Here is an 18,384-nt window from a genome sequence, read left to right as displayed (position 1 = left end):
TTGTTTCATATACTGTATTGAAATGAAAAAAGAATAGTCTACATTTCAGTCAAACACAGCAGCCAAATACAACATATATTTTTATAGACTTTATAGATTTTATGGAGTTATATCTGATTGTTTTCATGGAGCTGTAGCCTTGTTGAGGTAAGACAATACCGAAATAAAATAAAACAGTGCTTAATTAAGACACTCTTGGCCTTTTCTCATATAACCTACAAGAATAAAATAGGCCTACATATCAATGAACTCTCTGGGTTTATTTTGTTCCAACGGTAGACCTAATGCAGAAACCTATAATGCCACAAGTCTGAGTGAATATGAACAAAATAATTGGCTAATAATTTGTGCATCGTTTTAGCCAGGGCCAAATTATTATTTAACATTAAGGAAATCCCTTCATCAAACGTAAGGCTATACTCTACAGACTATCGTTGCTGTTTAGTGTTTAATTTCACGCTGGATTTTGAAAAACAAAAGAGTAAAAACTGTAAAACAAACGACCGAGTGCGAGTTGTCACGTGCTTAAGTTGCAGTAGATGTATGGGTAATGACGTAATTTGACAACTTTGGGCAATGAATGTAGCCAAAAACGAACTGCATTACCCACAATTCCGTGCCACGTATAGTTTCAAAACCGGACGTGGGATGAACGCGCTGCTTGGAACGTAAATGAGAGTCTGACGGTACCGATCCACTTGCACGACACTTCATTTTGTCGTGTCGCATAGATGTCGCGCTGCCTCCCCACGTTCAGTCGTGTGTGGGCGTTTTGTTTAAAATGTCAGTTACCAGCTCATACTCAGTTCGTTTTAACGTATCTTAAGTGTTTTTCCACAAATGGACCACAATTTTAGGCATGTACTTAACAGTATACAACACATTAATAGCCTAAACAAACTATGCAAGCCATTTCGAAATCTTGTTTTATTTAAACTACTCAAAGCAATTTCAAATCCTCACCAGAAACACCAACCATGGGCGGATTATGAACTTTTGGGCCCCTGGGCCCAGATGTATTAAGGGCCCCCCACTAATTGTCGTATATGTGGGAGGGGGGGTTTGGGGGTCCTCCCCCAGAATTTTTTAAATTTGTTTGATGTGATTTCCTGTATTCTGGTGCCAATACTAAATTCAATCAGATTCATAGCCTACATCCTGATTTGTTGATATTGAGGCAATGATTCCATGCAAAGGCTTGGGCTTCAGGGCCCCCTGACCCCTTGGGCCCCTGGGCCCGGTAGGCCCGTGCAGTAATCCATCCCTGACACCAACAGTCAATATATTCATCCAAATCCTAGTTTCGTTTGTTTTATGGACTACTAGGTGGTCGTGGAAGAGATCGTTAAAACATTATTTGTCTTGTAAGCGGAACCAAAGTTTCACAGGCACCGTTGTGGTAGAACAAAGGACCTACAAACTCGTCCTTTCATTAGAGAGTCGCCTCGCGTTCAACGGATTCATTTGCATAAAGCTGGGCATCGGCCAACTTTTTGACGCGCGACATTATTTCAAATGCAGCGCTGCCTTCCCGGAATGCTTTGCGGGCGCGTTAAAGTCGCTTGACGTCACCCATAGGACTAGAGTGGAATGCGACACGACAAAATGAAGTGTCGTGCAAGTGGATCGGTACCGTGAGCGAGCAGAAGGTTGTGAAGTTCTTGAAGTTACAAGGCTGGTTTTCTTGGCAGCGACTACGTTGTCGAGGTGAAAGAGTTCACAGTGAACTAGATGGCAGAGAGCAAGAGGATGATGTAATTGGATGATGTAATGGTGGTAACAGCAAGGCCAAGTAACAGGTGGCAAGATAAGAAGCCTGTTACAACTGGAAAAAAACTGAATCTGGGAAAAACCCAGAAGAAGATAGTTTTGCATAAAATGTATGCATGATGAGACAATGGGTTCCACCAATAGTCGTAACCTTGGTGGATGCTGATAGGCCAACAGGTGTCTTTCGAGGGTGGCGAGAGGGCCCAACCCCAAGGTTAAGGAGTATAAAAGATAGGTCGCAGCCACCTGTTAGTCAGATCTCATCGGGGGCGCCAGCTGATGACATCTCACATCACCCTATTGCTTGACACCTGGTCTGGACATCGTTTAGGCTGGACTATCACTGCAATACGGTGAATAAAGATCAACAGTCTTCAGAGATCTCCTGTCTGCATTGTCTCCTTCGGACGCTTGTTCCAGAGTGCTAATTAGTAAGTAGTTAAGTGATAAATTGTTCATTGGATTCGGAAGTGGACCGGTTTTTCCACGACAGATCTGGAGGTTCCAACTGAGATTTGACACAGGATTCATCAGGAAAGCAGTTCTGTCCCGGGTGAAGCAGGTCACGGCAGCCGTTTCCCCAAGGGCCCAAAAGGTAGGCAATTTTGCTTACATTAGGGGGAGCCAGGCTGTTGTGACTTGTGGGTAGCCTGGGACTGAATTGTTTACTGAATCCTCAAAAGAATAGTGGAGACTAAATTACACTGTTGGTCTTTAAAAGCGCATGCGTTTTATGATGATATGGTATTTTTCTTTATGCGATAGAGAAGTCAGAATAATGAGAGTATTCTGAAGCCTTTGAAGGTCAAAGGGAACAGACAGTGCGACTGATCTGTAAGGTTTTTGTGTTTATAATGTTTTGGTATTCCTCTATGCGATAGAGAAGTCAGAATAGGGTTATTCTGAAACCTTTGAAGGTCAAAGGGAACAGACAGTGTGACTGATCTGTAAGGTATTTTTTGTGATTTATGATATATGGTATTCCTCTATGCGATAGAGAAGTCAGGTATCTGTAAGGTATTTTTTGTGATTTATGATATATGGTATTCCTCTATGCGATAGAGAAGTCAGAATAGGGTTATTCTGAAACCTTTGAAGGTCAAAGGGAACAGACAGTGCGACTGATCTGTAAGGTTTTTGTGTTTATAATGTTTTGGTATTCCTCTATGCGATAGAGAAGTCAGAATAGGGTTATTCTGAAACCTTTGAAGGTCAAAGGGAACAGACAGTGCGACTGATCTGTAAGGTATTTTTTGTGATTTATGATATATGGTATTCCTCTATGCGATAGAGAAGTCAGAATAGGGTTATTCTGAAACCTTTGAAGGTCAAAGGGAACAGACAGTGCGACTGATCTGTAAGGTTTTTGTGTTTATAATGTTTTGGTATTCCTCTATATGGTAGAGAAGTCAGAATAGGGTTATTCTGAATAGTGTTAATTTCGTCAGACAAGACGAGAGGAAATATGTTCGTCAACGACCTTTTTTTTTTAATGACTAAGACGAGACGATGACGAGACGGCAGTAATGTCCTGAAACACTGACTAAGACTATCTTAAGATGCATTATTATTGACGAAAAAAGACGAGACTAAAATGTTTTGCATGAAATAAAAACTAAGATAAAATCTCTCTTCATTTTCGTCTACAAAATGAGAAGACAGAATATCTAGCTGTTACGTTTTCAAAATATTCCGAATGAGTTCATACGCAACAGCTTTCCTGTAGGCTAGTCTACGTGCTGTTGCTGCAACCCTGTAACCTGACCCTAGCCAGATGAATTTCGCTCCGCCTAGCTCCACTCATCCATCTGGAACCGATCCATTGAAATGTTGCTTCAGAAGGCTGGACCTAATCAAAAAATGCTTGCATATGATTGAATAAGCCACTTGTCCGTCATCTATTGACGTGCTACTTCAACCACTCTCATCGAAGCCAACCCGTGACGCTGATAACAGTCTCACAGTCGCTTCTACGCTATGTCACATCTATGAAACTCCCGCCCTGCGTCCTGATTCGCTAAACCATAAAGTTGGTTGGAGAAATCACTCTCAATGGAAGAGGTTCCAGATGGATGTGAGTGAAGCTAGGCGGAGCTAGGCGGAGCTAAGCGGAACGACATTCATCTGGCTAGGGCCAGGTTAGCAACCCTGTGGCTGCAACACGAAACTACATGGAACAAGAACACTGGAGATTTCTGCCTTTATACCACAATACTACATACCCAGAAGTTGAAGCTTCTCTCATACAAATTAACATCCCCCAGAATGTCCATACGAAAATGTTCATCATGTAATGTCAACTACTTAACTAGTTAGACTGATGATGCATAGTTTGCTAGCAAGTAAGCTAATATGGAAAGTTCGCTAGCAAATTAGCTATGGCTAAGATGGAGAGTCTGTTTGGGGAATGTGTTGTGTTTGGGCGCATATCGCCATCTAGTGAGGCGGAGTAAAACATTAATACTTTGGCCTATGACAGTGTTTCTCAAACTTTTTCAGTTTCAGGACCACTTAACTAACCCTAGCTAAAAAAAAAAAAGATTAGACCTACTTCAACAGTAGCCTATAATTAGTCTACACAATAGGCCTACTCACTGAACCACCTTGCTTATTGTCTTTGCACTTTGCTTATTGTGTGGATTCATACTGTATGATTTAAACTGGCATATCTTACATAGACAGTGTTGCAGAACTGTTTTTACATACAAGTTGGTTCAATATTGCAAACAACTCATCTATATTATATTTTACCACGTCTGCTTGCGGACTACTTGGGATAGCTTGCGGACCACCAGTGATCCCCGGACCACACTTTGAGAAACACTGGTCTACGAATATGACAGTGGTCCAGTCAAATCTTTTACTGTCTATGGTCAAATCCCTACCTGTGCATGTAAAAATACTGACTGACAAAAAATCGGAATGAGTAATTATAACAGACAAGTAGCCCTGTGGACACACAATATTGTTGGAAAATTGAGATGTGTGAAACACTATTTGACTCAAATGGTAATCAGAAATAATTTGTTATATAAAAAAAGACTAAAATGTGTTGACTAAAACTGACTAAGACTAAGATACCTTTACTTTTCTTTTGACTAAAACTAGACTTAAATTACGAGACTTTTTGTCGACTAAAACTTGACTAACAAAAAGACTAAGACTAAGACTAAATTAAAAATAGGTGACAAAATTAACACTAATTCTGAATCCCTTTTAAAGTTGAAGGGAGCAGGCAGCACAGCTGAACTGTAAGTGTTTTTTTTGGTGGTGTGTGAGTGTGTTTTTTCCTTCTGCTTTGTGTGTGTGATACTACTCCCTCTGCGCTGCAGAGTAGAGGGAGGATAAGAGGCAACTAGGCCGTAAATTAACCTGGCAGTAGTTAAGTTGGCTAGTGGGGAAAGGAACAATATATAATACATAATATACAATATAATAGTGATATTTTAGACAGATAGAAATATTTAAGAATAGACTGGAATGAGCTGACATCACTGGACAAAATATTAGCCAGCGATATACAGACAGATAGAAACACTTTAGAATAGACTGGAATAAGCTGCTATCACTGGACAAAATATTAGCCAGTGATATGCAGACAGATAGAAACATTTTAGAAATAGACTGAAATGAGCTGATATCGCTGGACAAACAGATGAGCCAGAAAATATCAGACAGAATAGAAACACTTTAGAATAGACTGGAATGAGCTGCTATCACTGGACAAAATATTAGCCAGTGATATGCAGACAGATAGAAACATTTTAGAAATAGACTGAAATGAGCTGATATCGCTGGACAAACAGATGAGCCAGAAAATATCAGACAGAATAGAAACACTTTAGAATAGACTGGAATGAGCTGCTATCACTGGACAAAATATTAGCCAGTGATATGCAGACAGATAGAAACATATTAGAAATAGACTGAAATGAGCTGATATCGCTGGACAAACAGATGAGCCAGAAAATATCAGACAGATAGATACACTTTAGAATAGACTGGAATGAGCTGCTATCACTGGACAAAGTATTAGCCAGTGATATGCAGACAGATAGAAACATTTTAGAAATAGACTGAAATGAGCTGATATCGCTGGACAAACAGATGAGCCAACGATGTTCAGACAGATAGAAAACATTTTAGAAATAGACTGAAATGAGCTGATATCACTGGACAAAGTATTAGCCAGTGATATGCAGACAGATAGAAACATTTTAGAAATAGACTGAAATGAGCTGATATCGCTGGACAAACAGATGAGCCAACGATGTTCAGACAGATAGAAAACATTTTAGAAATAGACTGAAATGAGCTGATATCACTGGACAAACAGATGAGCCAGAGATGTCAGAGAGATAGAAACATTTTAGAAATAGAATGACATGAGCTGATATCGCTGGACAAACAGATGAGCCAGCGATATGCAGACAGATAGAAACATTTTAGAATAGACTGGAATGAGCTGATATCGCTGGACAAACACATGAGCCAGCGATGTTCAGACAGATAGAAACAATTTAGAAATAGAATGACATGAGCTGATATCGCTGGACAAAAACATGAGCCAGCGATATGCAGACAGATAGAAACATTTTAGAATAGAATAACATGAGCTGAATATCACTTGGGCACAAAATCCGAGCCAGTGATAATCAGACAGATAGCACCCCTCAGAACAAAGTTTTAAAATGTTTATTTGTTATGTGAAAATACTGAGTGTGTGTGAGCATGGGCCTACAATAGGTGCCGGGAGCACACAGACCTACACTTGTGATTGAGGAGATCGCCGAGGGACAGAGAGAGGGTCGGTTGAAGGAGATCGGAATAAAAGTGGATCATTACAGATAGCAATTGGGATACTGATCAAGGATTTGCACAGGATACATACGTTGGACATAAATGCTTTGATAAAAGTATTCACATGCCTCTCAACAGAGACGCCTGAGCCTCTGAGTAATGAGGAAGGCCTTTTCCCCTACAGCCCTTCTAAGTCCTCCTTACACCCAGAGAAGGACAGAGAAGAAGGTAAGGAGGCAGAGCAGAGTACAGAGGTTTTGGAAGACGAATCGGAGCTCACAGTGGAAAGTGATTGGGAGACATAGGTTTGTAAGAAATTCTCCCCCTGTAAGGAAACGTGGAAGGCTCACACTAGGTTAAAACTTAGAAGAAACATCACTATAAAATCTTACAGTGTGCCTTGCTATAATAAATGTTGTCACATATAAAACAAAATCAAAAGGTTGTGATGCACATGGCAAAATGTATACACTTTTGTAGAACAATATACTCACAACAATAAAGAAATATAGTTATAACACTGTTAGAAGATTCATGTATACACGTTAGTAGAGCAATATATTCACATCAATAAGAAAATAGGGTAACGCTTTAGAATAACATGTGCTTATTAGGTATTAACAGTGCATAATAAGCAGTTAACAATTCATTACTAACAGTTAGTTAACTGTTGTTATCCTTTAATAACATTAACTAACTGTTAACATGCAGCTTGTAAGTGTTAATAAGCAGCCTTTTAGGTTACTTACAAGCATATTTGTTAACAGTTGTAAGTGTTAACAAGCAGCTTGTTAATGCTTGTTAATGGTGTATAAGACAAAAAGGTGGATAACTAATACGCTTATAAGACCTTTCTTACCTATTTGTAGTAAATGTTGCAGCCCCCCAATCTAAAGCGAGGACCATGTAGCCTATAGTTCCACAAGCCCAACCTTCTATCTCTCTATACAGCTTGGTTTAGCTGTGAGAAATGCACCTTTAAAATGGTTGCAGTGAGCAGGAATCGATGGTCTCCTGCATCAAAGAGTGCATTGCTACTTATTGAGCTACACTACTTTTGTTGTACACCTGATGGAATTGTTTATTTTGATTCTATATTCCGAAGTGCTATATCACACTAGCTATGCTTTTTACAAATATGTTTCTGATGGAAAAGTGGTGTTTAATTAATGCAGAAACAGACCACGAATGTTCGCCTCTGTTCAAGGCAAACTGAAACATGTTTTAAATCGATCACGAACGTTTGCCTATGTTTGCAACTTTAAACCAGAGCTTTGAACGCACCCACTTATCGTCTTTAAGCCTCGGTTGCTAGGTAACCAAACTATATACAAAGCTGGCATATCTGTAGACTGCTGACAAACTGTTTTATGTGTTCACTGAACAAAGATTATGGAAATTAAACACCACTTTTCCATCAGAAACATATTTGTAAAAAGCATAGCTAGTATGATATAGAACATCAGAATATTTTCCATCAGTCAATTAGGAACAGTAGTGTAGCTCAACAAGTAGTGATGCACTCTTTGACCCGGGAGACCGGGGTTCAATTCCTGCTCACTGCAACAATTTTGAAGGTGTACTTCTCACAGCTAAACCAAGCTAGATAGATAGAAGGTTGGGCTTGTGGAACTTTAGGCTACATGGTCCTCGCTTTAGATTGGGGGGCTGCAAAATTTACTACAAATAGGTAAGAAAGGTCTTTTAAGCGTATTAGTTATCCACCTCTTTGTCTTATACACCATTAACAAGCTGCTTGTTAACACTTACAACTGTTAACAAATATGCTTGTAAGTAACTTAAAAGGCTGCTTTTTATCACTTACAAGCTGCATGTTAACAGTTAGTTAATGTTATTAAAGGATAACAACAGTTAACTAACTGTTAGTAATGAATTGTTAACTGCTTATTATGCACTGTTAATACCTAATAAGCACATGTTATTCTAAAGCGTTACCGAAAATAGTTAGAACACTGTTAGAAGGTTTATGTATACACCTCAATAGAGCAATGCACCCACATTAATGAAGAACTAGAGAGTAACCTGTTAGAAGTTGATAAGTTGTGTAAAACTGAAATAAGTAAATAAAATAAAGAAAGAGAAATAATTGTATGAAGTAATATTTGCCACAGACATTAAGCCCACAGGTGGGGGCCAGACTCAGCAGAAGATCTTGGCTCACTGCCCAGACCTGGCTGACTGCCCAGAAGAGACAAGAGATAAGAAGTCTTACACACACAGGTAGGCCAGAGCAACATTCTCACACACACAGGAACAGGATTAAGTGAAATAAGAAGTAAGAACAAAAAATTGTTTCTGTTAATTGTAAATTAGAAGGAAAAAAAAACATCACCAGAGAACAGAGGATCAAGCTACTAACACAGGGTTGAGACAACAGTCAGAGTAGGGTACATCACATTGGAAGTAGATAGGTTAGGACTACTCAAGCACAGGGAAGAGAAAGGGAACAACCACATAGTAATTAAGATAGCAGTGGCCTATAACCGTTTCCCATATTAACACACAGAATAAGAAAAAGCCAAACATCTTATCCAACAAGCAAACTACAGGGATATATGGCACAAGGAGGACATGAAGTGATCTGGACCATAAACATTACCCAGCATAGAGAAGAGGGGTGTTATATAAACTTTGACACTGGACAACACGTGGAATTCCAAGGCAAGAGGTTGCAACTCCCAACATACTGTAGAGAGTGGTGGGGTCTTGTTGAAGTAGTAATTGATACACTTGGTGACATAGACCCTGGCACGCATTTGCAGGAGAATCAGGAGTGGCCACAAACCCGAGCAATAGCTGGAGACGCACATAATAGTGAAAAGTCAGAGGAAGAGTGGGTGGTTAAAATCACCGAACACCCAAAAGGAGGGCGTAAGCGCCACAGACAAATAGGGGGCAGCGGTTCCAGGACAGAGAGTGCTGCTTCCAGCTCACTGTGAAACTTGGGGAGACTTGAGGGACGCCATATTATACACAGTCGGTGACCTACGCCCATATACACCAGAACATAACCAGCCAGTGTGCATCATACCTAGCTTCGACGAACAAGAGGCACTGGGAGACTGGGAACTGGGTTGGTACCTGGATTGGGAACAATCTAGTAATATAGAAGACCAAAACCGACTCCAGGTGCACAGGGAAGACTGCAAATCGTAAGAGGATCTGATATATATCCACGAGGGGGTTCAGAACATTCACTTAAAGGACCACAACCATTCAAAAGACTAAACCCACAGCAGGGAGAAGGGTTGTGAAGAATGGCGACGGGAGAGATGACACCCTTGGAGGAAGTCTTGAAAGAGAACAGGACTGCCAGAGATAGAATCAAGGAGGTCAGGAAGAAATGGGAAGAAAGGACACAGAAACACCACACCCCCTGGACATACAATGGAGCATTTGATTTAAGCACAATAGCCCAAATGCAGGAGAAGGTCCTGAACCATAAAACCATGACAAGAGGCCCGCGAGACAAAATAAAAGAGAAGAAGAACTTGGAAGCTTTCATGAAAATAGCCGAGCGGAAAAGGAAGGAGAAGGAAATGGAAAGAGGTAAAAATGAAGCAAATTCAACAAAGACAAGCATCCCCGACCCAGGCTCCAGATTCAAGGGCTCTGCCTATGGCGGAACCACGACCATCTCCATATGCAGAAAAGGACAGACTGTATCCCGAGATACTAAAAGAGGATACAAAGGAAATGGGCCAACGGAAAGAAGGACCACCGGGCTCTGCAATCCAAGCGGCCCTAGTGTTGAGAAAAGCCATGATGGGAGGAGATCGCATGGAGGTGTGGGAGGAAATAAAGAAAATAATGGAGAGGCAACACGACTCCCCGTCAGGAGCATCACCGCGACCAACGGCGCCCCTCTTCAGCCCAGGGGCCCCTGAGCTTTCCCTAAGGGGTGGAGAGACTGAAGGGGCATTGAGGGAAATGGAGACAGACCATAGGAGTTCGGGAAGGATACAGAGGACCGAAACAGAAGTGGCCAAAAGGTGGGAAGAAGCACTTCAAAGTGAATACGAGGTGGCAACAAACCATAGGTGTGCTCTGGAAAGGCTGCAGCATGATTGGGGAGAAGGGTTAACCCACACCAGTACTCCCAAAGGACAGGTACAGAATAAAAACACAGGGATAGAAATAAGAGATCACAAACAAAACAGAGGGATGATCCAGGAGCATCAGAGAATGATGGAGGAAGAGCAGGTTGCAGCCATTCGAAGAGAAGCTGAGATACAACTTGAGCGCTGGAGCGAGAGGAAAGCACTTGAAGCAAAACGACTTATAGATAAACTGACAGACAGAAGGCAATGAGCCAGGAAAAGAAGAACTGGTAGCCAGAGCTTGGGAGAAAATGGGAGAGGCTATGAAATGGATATAAGAAAGAGTAAGCATGTGGGAATCTGAAAAGCACCAGAATCATATGCATCCACAATACAATTCAGACAGGCCGTTATGGACACCCTGCCGAGACCAGTAAAGGCACAGTTAGAAAATGACTGGCGCTTGGGTTGCATGACTAAAGATGAGTTCAGACTAGCAGTGGCACACTACGTAACACTCCACAGGCAAGGAGAAGATAAAAAGGAACAACAAGAAAAGGAGGTCTTGCGAAAACTCACTCAAATGCAGTTCCAAGAGACAAAAAGCGCAAAAAAGGCCGCTACCCAAGCCCCAATGATGCTGGCCGCAGACCCGGTGCTAGGGGGCCAGGCTCTTGCCCCACAGCAACAATCAACACAAAAGGTACAGCAGCCTGTGGCAACACCAGTGGTACAGCAGCTGTGGCAACACCAGTGATACAGAAACAGGGGATGATACAGCCACAACAAATGCCACCAGTGACATTTCAACCAGTGATGTATGGGCCTATACAACAACAGAGACAACAATGGTACCCACAGAACAAAGGCCGAGGTGGGCCCCACTGAGGGGGATTTGGGCCAGGAAGAGGAGACTATGGAAGAGAACGACAACGTACTCAACAAATCAAGGACCAGGTAGCTTCCAGTGCTGGGTGGCCGGAGGAGTAGGACACATCTCCAGGGATGCCTGACTAGAACTGGTAGACAAGGCAACCAAGGGGGACCAGCACCACCACCACAAGGGCAGATACGACAGAGTGGTCAGGCCCCTCAATATGGAGGAGCTCTGTCACAAGGCCAAGCCCAGTCTGGCAACCAGGTGACCCATTATAGGGGAGGCCCGCCGCAGGGGCAGACTAAGTCTGCCCAGGTCTCCCCCTATGAGGGAGCCTACAATTGACGAGGCCTGGAAAACCCAGGGGAGGGTCAGTTCCCCACCCTGACGAAGGGAGCTGACGCAAAACCGATGCTGCAGGTTCTAATACAGGGCAAAGAGGTTAAATGTTTAGTGGACATGGGAGCAACGTACACTTGTCTTCACCCAAAAGATGCCCAGCACCTCCCCAGGTCTTCAGGAAAAAGTATGAAGATGCTTATTCCAATGACAGCCCCAGTATCAATTCAAATAGAAGACAAGGAAATTAGGATAACAGTGTTAATAGCGGAACACAGGCCTGTCAACCTGCTGGGGCGGGACGCGTTGTGCAATCTAAGACTCCAAATTGAATGCTCCCCGTCAAGAGTGCAGATAACAGTGTTAGCAACCCAGATGGCTATGATGATACATGGCCCCCCACAAAGCCACATCCAGCAAGTTTACTGGATCGGTCAGTTGGAACCAGACCTGGAACAAGAGCTGTACAACAAACTGCAGACCAAATAAGCAACCGTCCATGGCCATCTACGAGCACCATGATGTCCCTTTCACTGCACAATTAAGTTTGACCAGACGCCAAATGAAGAAAGAGAGGAAAAGTGGAACAGAAAAGTGGGAGGCTGGAAACACATTCCGCTGGACATACACCCAGTAATAGTGGCTGAAGAAGGAGTGGCTGCTGATGTAAAGTTCATGGAAGGAGGGAATATGGGAGCATTCTTTGACATGCCTGGAACAATGGCCCACATCACTTTAAGAGTGGCAGATGGACACAGAACAAGAAAGATGGCTCAGTGATGCTCAAGGCTCGATGTGCCAAATGGAAGGGGACAACAAATGATTGGGTCCAAATAGCCACTGAGACAGAAGACGGTCCAATGTACAGAGTAAAGCTAAGCAACCCAATCACCGTATGGGGCGTCCCACAAATAATCGAGATCATGAATGCAGGACTCCAGGAACAGAGGGGCATACCTTATGCCAAAAGGATGCCCCTATGGAAATGCATTCGGTTATACAAGCTGTTCCCAGGAGCAGGACAACGATGCTGGGACAAAACGCGACACAAACCTTTTGACAGCAATGATATGGACTGGGACACATACATGCAGCACCTGTCATGACGTTTTAAAGAGACTGATGCACCGCCGACGGCACACGCCTCAGACTTAAACCCAGAAAAAGACTGAAGAGAAGCAGAAAAGAGGCCAAAGTCAAGAAACAGCCCTGGAAGAAGCCCTCAATATACCGTATGTCAAACCCTGTCTATATGGCAATCCCTATTGCATGCATGGCCTGATGGCAGGAATAGGGTAGCGATGCTGGGACAAAAAGAATCATGTGTCCTTCAGCAGGTTTGACCCAGACGGGGACAGATATGTGATACAATGCATGGATCGTGAAGCAGAAGAGAGGCTTGTGGAGCCAAAACAAGCAGCCTGGAAAATGATGATGCTGCAAGAGGCAACGGAAACGGATGAGAAACACGTGGAAAGAATATTAGCACAAGAACCATCCGTGGTGTGGTTCCAAGGAGATGGAGACATAGGACTGGTTAAGTCAGCAAGCCCCGTGGAAGTAAAATTGAAACCAGGAGTAACGTTGCCATTCCAGCCACAATACCCACTCTCAGCAGAAGCAGTTGAAGGAATTAAGGAAATGATTGAAGACCTTCTGCAAGCAGGAGTCCTAGAAGAAGTCCCAAGCCCAAGGTGCAACACGCCTATTTTCTCTACACGAAAGGCAGATGGAGTGAGATGGAGAATGATCCAAGATCTCAGACCGGTAAATGCGTGCATTGAGGACTATCCGGCAGACATACCACATGCTAACGTGTTACTGACATACATCCCGTCTGACGCTACCACGTTTTCCGTCATAGATTTAACGCAAGCTTACTTCTCCATTAGAGTGGTGCCAGCGAGCGAGGAACTTTTTGCATTCCAATATTTGGGAAAAACGTATCAATACAATCGTTTGCCTAAGGACCTCAAATTGAAAAGCTAATAACCTAAAGCGCATCACGTGTCAGAGCACGATCCTGCAATATTTCAATGACGTTTTGATATGTGCCCTGGACAGAGAAACGTGTGAAAAAGGACACAGTCCATGTGTTAACCGTTCTGGCCGAAGGGGGGTACAAAGTGTCAAGAAAAAACTGCAATTCGCCCAGCCCAAGGTGATCTATTTAGGTGGACACAAGGGAATTGCCCCAGAGCATATTGAGGCCATCACAAAGGAACCAAGACCAACCACGGTAAAACAGATGATGTCGTTCAGTGGCCTCATAGGATTCAGTAGTGACTGGGTAGAGTGCTATGAACCCCCTTAGGAGAATAAACCACATACAGTGTTGTTCAACAAGTCAAATTTGGATGGCGTGCCATGTACTATGCCATGCCCCACAAAGTGCCCATACCATTATAATGAGTGCACATGGTGCTCTAAATGGTATGATGACGAACGTATACATCATCAGGATCCCCTCTGTTGTGCATTATGCCAAAGGGCAGACTGCCCTGAATGCTGGGACAAACCCTGTGAGGCCAGGTACCTGTCAGGTTTGATTGACCGACTCCTGTCAGACTCAGAGTCAGTGGCCGTACAGGCTCCAGCTATAGCAGATCTACCAGATGGCAGGAGGGTCAGAGTTGTCATAGAGTCGGCCCCCAACTCCGACTGGATGACATAAAAGAGGCTTGATACTGAGAAAGTGTTGTGGGAACAGAGGGGGGCTACAAAGGGAGGTGATGGGGTCTGGAGGAATCATGATGGAAGGATGGTGGCCCCAAATTGGCTCCTCGATCTCCTAATAGATCAGGCACATTGTGTTTCTCACAGTGCAAGGGAGGATATAAGGCAGCAGATTCTTGACAGAGGATTCTGGGCACCATTGCTTCTGGATCGCATTGCTTATGTGTTGAGGTCACATTTGTGCAATAAGCAACTCAAGGAAAGCCAATTGCATTAATGAAAATGTGAAAAAATAAAAATAAAAAAAAATCGCTGACTGGAATAATGACTGGAAGAGTGATACCTACTCCGTGAATTAGTGACGGAAACCCTCACTAGAAGTATTGGAGCAGAAAGTGAGCAGTTATAATAACCAATTTTCCCAAGTTCACAAGGCAATTTTCAATGAGCAGAAGAAGAGAGAAAGGAGATTGGAGAGGGGGTCCGAAGAAGGACCCATTCAGGGCGGTGTCACAGAGAAGAATGGAGGAGCCAGACGATGATCAGGGGAACCAAGGACCGCCAGGACCCCCACCAGACTCCCCTGGGGTGGATGATGGTGGTGGGGAATCCGGGGGAGAATCAAGTACGAGTAGGGGTATGGCAAGGAGGATACTGCCAGCTCCTGATACTGGCCCTAGGCGTGATGTGCCTAGGGGGCATGGTGTTTTCTCTCCCCTATCTGTTCCTGCAGGTGCTGTTGATGATGGGGTCGAGCCAGGCCCAAACGGGAGGAGGCGGACACTTCCACCCAGAATTGAGGCCACTTCCGAACCCCAGGTATCTGAGACCATGCCAGCTGCCCCGAGAGACAGCCATCCCTGTAACGAGCCCTCTAGAAGTCACTGCAGCTGGCTGTACAGTCGACTCCAAAACCCCCTACAATGATGGCTACACCAAAGAAGCGAGGGAAAGCGACAACACCGCCGCTGCTGCACCAGTAGAGGGACGCAATCAACTGGGGAATCTGTTACTCTTGACCTTCCTAATGACAGACCAGCTGCTACAGAGGACTTCATAGGATGGTAGTAGAGAACAAGACAATGGGGACAGACTCATGCCTCATCCCTGGAACAGATGAAGACATGGAGGGTGTTGTAAAGGAAATGGATAGACTTAAGATCCTGAACACTGAAGCTCATGAAAGTTCGGGAAAAGAATAGAAGAATATATCATTAGATGTAGGTGATGTGTCAGGTATTTTTTAGTCCAGTGACTCAGTGGCTGAAAAACAACTTTGGGTCACTGGGAGCACTGATTGTGGCATCTCTTGGTACATTGCTGTTCGGAGCTGCCCTTGTCGTAGGACTGTTTTGTTGCATCACCCAATGTTGTAGGAGGATCTGCTCACAGGCAGTGGCCAAACAATTGATGGTTATGGGAGATGATATGTATAGGAGAAAGTGAATATGAGAATATAATGGTGTTGGAAGGGCTCCAGGCTTATCTGGAGCTTCATCCTTCGAGTGGGCAAGAATAGGGTGGGGCCCTGCGAGGTGCCCACACCTATCCACAATAATACATAGATGCTATGTCTACGCACACACACACACACACAATACTGATAGGTAACTCACAGGACATGTACCTGCACGCCCAGGTGACAGAGAAAAAGGATAGAAGTCATGGGCTGTGACCTGATACGAATAGTCGCCTCAAAAAAGCATAAAGCGACAAGGGAAAGGTAAAAGGGATGTTGACGTATTGCTAACAACTACTTATTACGCATAGATGAAACTTAGAATTGTGGAGGATAAGCCCTCACCTGCAAGGCCATCCAGAACAGTTGAATAGTAATGCTTGCTTGAAACCTATATTACATGCTCTCACCCCAGTATGCTGGCCCCGGACGCCGCAAGGCGTGGCGGAGTTTGTGGCTTAGGCAGTGCCAATTTTGGTCAGCAGGGGCAACCTAAGGCAGGGGGCTGACGGCCAGGCTCCATAGTGTGGCGTACACTTGCGACCGGTGACCTCCACCCAGCCCGGAAGGGGCATAAGTGTTGTGATATCTGGGAGACAGGGGGGTGGGATATGTAAGGAAAATAATCAACCTAAATCAATATATAATCTATATATATATATATATATATATATATATATATATATATACTTTGCTTACAAATATGTGAGGAGAAAACGGATTGGCAGATTGGAGACAAATGCGATCATGATGTCGTTATGTCGTTATGTAACTCCGAATTGTCACGATGGCCGTTGCATGAAGGCCTGTACACATCTTAAACAGACCAGACCAGCAGTCAAGGAGTGGGGTGAGGGAGTTCACAGTGACACCTGGCTGGATGGTCGAGGGGGTGAAAGAGTTCACAGTGACCATACGCGTAGATTACGGGGGACGGGTGGGATATGTCCCCACCACTATTTATAATTTGAATTTTGTCCCCACCACTTCTAAAAATGTGCAAACCAATTGCGACCGAAAAAATCCCCACATACTGAAATCATCGAGTCTAAACCATGCGATAGGCGCGCACAATGACATCCTCACAGCATGCACACCTGCCTAGATATGTGTGGATCGAGTGTTGCGCGATTAAGGTTTTTTAACATCCGCACCCACCCCGACCCTCCAGTCATGTAATGCCTGCTAGAGTTGACTGTAGCTCGGAATGCAATCGGTTGCCATAGTAGGCTATCCTAAAATCCAGCGATAAAACAAAGAACTCATGAGCGTCGGTCTGCCCTATATGTATATCCTCTGATTGTAATGTTTACAGATAGGCTATCTAGGCGATATTTGTAACATTTATTTTGTATTTGGCCTGTTATAAAATCGTGTAGGCCTATTGAACAATTTAAACACATTGTGAACCCCAAAGTTGGAGACATGCATATAGACATTGCTGCAAATTTAAAACCGGATTACTCTGGAATGGCTAACTGTACAGGGGAGTGCTTTAAACTTTAATTAAAACTTTAAACTTTAATTACACCTTTGTGTTCGGTAAGGTCTGCTGTTTATTCTGATATATGGTTTGTCATGTGTTGAGGGAAAGTTCGCGAAGCCAAGATGAATGGGTAGGGATAGACGGGTGCAGAACATAGGCTATGATTAAATTAAAGTTAGGCTACTTTTCTCGCGAACCGTTTACCACAACAACTAACCACCAACATCGTTTAAAAGCTGAGAAAAAGCTCGTTCGTGTGATACATGTGATGTCTGTAATGAATAGGCTACTTCGCAAGTAGTTCAGCAAATGTGGGTGGGACAGAAATAGGCTACCTTACAGAGCAGCAGATCAGGGCTGGCCATATCGGCTCTGATGTACATTGACTTAAATGCATCGCTTCACTACCCAACACGCGAACAAGAAAGAAAAGAAAAAAAAAACCAATGAGCTTATGTCGTGATTTCCGATAGGCCTAGGCCTGGAGAAAAGACAGCTATTGGTAACCTAACAAGTAGGATTTGCTTTGCCTACTCTGCTGTTTGGTTGTCCCAAACTTTGAGACGACCCATACTCGCATTAACTGAATCTTATCAACCCGAACTGCGATGTTCCAGAGTGACAGGATGCAATGCCTAATAATTTCACTGCCTACGGCATAAATTATACAGTGCGCCTAGGCCTACTGTTAAACACCTGAAAAATATTAAGCTGCTTTTTTCTTTTCATGACGAGCACTAGGCCTACGTTTGAATGATTTATGACTGAATGGAACGTTGCGTTTTTAAGCGCCAGAACTGCTTATCACGTCGTGTGACAAAGTTTACACCAACCATCATCTTCTAATGTAGGCCTATCCTTGTGTTGAGATGTCCATTCTCTTTGCCCTAGGCTATCATTTGTGCGTGAAGCATGT

General features: G+C 43.5%; 1 protein-coding gene across 1 annotated transcript in view; it reads right to left on the bottom strand.

Annotated features, from left to right (window-relative positions):
- Positions 1-18,384, bottom strand: part of LOC143131255 (phthioceranic/hydroxyphthioceranic acid synthase-like) — a 28,685-nt gene that overhangs the window by 6,843 nt on the left and 3,458 nt on the right. The window lies entirely within an intron of this gene.

Source organism: Alosa pseudoharengus, unplaced genomic scaffold, assembly GCF_046254945.1.
Source record: "Alosa pseudoharengus isolate Yale_2024_CS ecotype anadromous, Long Island Sound unplaced genomic scaffold, YU_APseudo_1.1 YU_APseudo_1.1_scf_18, whole genome shotgun sequence".
Lineage (NCBI taxonomy): Eukaryota > Metazoa > Chordata > Actinopteri > Clupeiformes > Clupeidae > Alosa > Alosa pseudoharengus.
This window is presented reverse-complemented; position numbering and strand designations above follow the sequence as displayed.